At 46.2% G+C, this 2,845-nt stretch overlaps 1 non-coding gene across 1 annotated transcript; it reads left to right on the top strand.

Moving 5' to 3' along the window:
* Window positions 1–1,574: 1,574 nt before the first annotated feature.
* Window positions 1,575–1,692, top strand: LOC145402708 (5S ribosomal RNA). Its single transcript, XR_013897845.1, has one exon. It is a non-coding gene; the product is annotated as a 5S ribosomal RNA (ribosomal RNA).
* The last annotated feature ends 1,153 nt before the right edge of the window (window positions 1,693–2,845 follow it).

Here is a 2,845-nt window from a genome sequence, read left to right as displayed (position 1 = left end):
TGGAAGAATTGAAAATGGGGAACGAATGATAGCCATGTGTGTTGAGCGAGAGATGGTGATTGGGAATACGCTGTTTGAGAAGAAATATATTAATAAGTATACATGGGTGAGACAGGAGGGTGGAAGGGTTGTTGATAGAGCTTTGATGGACTATGTGGTAGTGTCTAGGAATGTAATAGGAAGGTTGTTGGATGTGAAAGTACTGAGAGGGGAGGGTGGAGGTATGTCTGACCACTACCTGGTGGAGGGAAAGTTAAGAGTAGGTAAGAGATGGGTGAGAGCTAGGAGGGTTAGGTGTGGCAGGGAGGTTTTGAAAGTCAGTGAGTTGGATAAAAGAGAGAAAAAGATAGAGTATCAGGAGAAATTGAAAGATGAGTGGAACGCAGTGAAAGATCGGGAAAATGGCAGCGTGGAGGAGGAATGGCAGTTGTTTAAGAGTGCTGTGGTGGGGCATGCAGAAGAGGTGTGTGGTGTGAGACTTGTGGGTGGTGGTGTAAGAAAAGGAAGTGAATGGTGGTGCGAGGAAGTAAGTATGGCTGTGGCTGAGAAGAGACGTGCATATGAAGTGTGGCAGCAGAGGAAGGATGAGATGTCATATGAAAGGTATAAGGAGAAGAGGAATAGAGCGAGAAGGGCTGTGCGTGATGCTAAAGTGGCAGCAGATGAAAGGTGGGGTAGGCGGCTGACAGAGAATTTTCAACAGAATAAGAAAATGTTTTGGAAGGAGGTGAAAAGGGTGCGAAAGGGAGAGTGGGAAGGAAGAACGAGTAAAAGCAGAGGATGGAAGGATGTTAATTGAGATGGATGCAGTAAGGAAGAGATGGGCAGAGTATTTTGAAAGATTGTTAAATGTAGAGGAGGAAAGAATGGCTGAGATTGGGGCGGATGGAAGGGTGCAATGAATAAATGTGTTGGGAGAGTTGAATGATTCTTTGATCACGAAGGAGGAAATGGAGAAGGCAGTAAAGGAGATGAAAACAGGGAAAGCTGCAGGTATGGATGGGTGTGCTGTGGAATGCCTGAAGGGTGGTGGAGTGACTATTGTTGACTGGTTAGTAAGATTGTTGAATGTGTTCTTTGAGAAAGGTATGGTGCCAATTGACTGGGCAAGTGCTTGTGTGGTCCCGTTGTATAAAGGCAAGGGTGATTAGTATGAATGTACTAGCTTTAGGGGTTTAAGTCTGTTGAGTGTTGTAGGTAAGGTGTATGGTAGAGTGTTAATTATGAGAGTTAGAGAGGGTACAGAGGGAATGATTGGTGATGAGCAGTGTGGCTTTAGGAGAGGGAGGGGATGCGTTGATCAGGTGTTTGCTGTGAGACAAGTGTGTGAAAAGTATTTAGCGAAAGGCAAGGATGTGTTTTGGGCATTTATGGATTTAGAGAAAGCATTTGATAGAATTGATAGGGAGGCTTTGTGGACTGTTTTAAGATTGTATGGACTTGATGGTAGGTTACTAAAAGGGGTGAAAAGTTTTTATGTAAATAGTAGAGCGTGTGTAAGAGTGGGAAATGCTGTGAGTGATTGGTTTTCCGTGAGAGTGGGGCTGCGACAGGGATGTGTGATGTTGCCTTGGTTGTACGGCCATACCACGTTGAGTACACCGCTTCCCGTCGATCAGCGAAGTTAAGCAACGTTGGGTCTGGTTAGTACTTGGATGGGTGACCGCCTGGGAACACCAGATGCTGTTGGCATCCCTACGTGTCAAGTGGGGTTGGTGGAGGATTAGTGCCCCTCCCTGTAAAACAATTAACTCTAAGCCCTTGGCCACCCCGTGTGGGATACATGGCGTCTGGCAATGGATGGATGGATGGATGGTGTTGTAAGGGAGGTGAATTCAAGAGTTTTAGGTGGAGGTCTGAGTCTGGTGAATGTTGATGGTGGAGAGTGGAATCTGAAGCAGCTGCTGTTTGCAAATGATACTGCACTGGTGACTGATTCAGAGGAGAGATTGAGACAGTTGGTAGAGGAGTTTGGAAGGGTGTGTGAAAGGAGGAAATTGAAAGTAAATGAGAATAAGAGTAAAGTGATGAAGTGTACGAGGTTGATAGATGGTAGGGGGATGAATATAGTTTTGAATGGTGAGTTGCTTGAGGAGGTAGATTGTTTTAAATATCTAGGGTCACATGTTGCTGTGGATGGAAGAATAGATGCAGAAGTGAAGTTTAGAATAAATGAAGTAGGAAAGGTGCTGGGAGGAATGAAAAAAGTGTTTAAATGTCGTTCGCTTAGAATGGATGTAAAGAGAAGGCTGTATGAGGGTGTTGTGGTACCGACTGCGTTATATGGGGCTGAAACATGGAGTATGGGTGTAGCAGAGAGGAACAGTTTGAATGTAATGGAGATGAGGTGTCTGAGGAGTATGTGGGGAGTGACACGTATGGATCGGTTGCGAAATGATGAAGTGCGAAGGAGAACTGGCGTTGTTCGGGAGATGGCTGGTAGAGTTGACCAGAGGGTGTTGCGATGCTTTGGGCATATGGAGAGAATGGATAATGAGCGATTGGTGAAAAAGATAACTAGATCTGATGTGAGAGGTGTAAGGCTGAGAGGAAGACCACGAATAGGATGGATGGACAGTGTGAAGAGAGCGCTGGATGCGAGAGGGATGTCTGTTGAGCAAGGAAGAGTGACTGTGCGTTACAGAATGATGCAGCCCTGAGGGGATATTCTCCCGCATTTGGTCTGATCAGCTAGTCAGGTCAGGTGCGGGTAAGGGGATGGATCTGTTATGATGTGGCAGGGGTAAACCAGTTCTGCTGTCGGGCCCTGCTGCGGATGTCACTGATTGCATTGCGCAGTTGACCCTTGTGCGGTGTGGTGCGGTGAGGATCTGTCCTTTCTCCT

This window comes from Coenobita brevimanus, chromosome 6, assembly GCF_032717465.1.
Source record: "Coenobita brevimanus isolate Jiangsu-jjx chromosome 6, ASM3271746v2, whole genome shotgun sequence".
Taxonomy (NCBI): domain Eukaryota; kingdom Metazoa; phylum Arthropoda; class Malacostraca; order Decapoda; family Coenobitidae; genus Coenobita; species Coenobita brevimanus.
The sequence above is the reverse complement of the archived record's forward strand: the minus strand, read 5'-3'. Positions and strand labels throughout refer to the sequence as shown.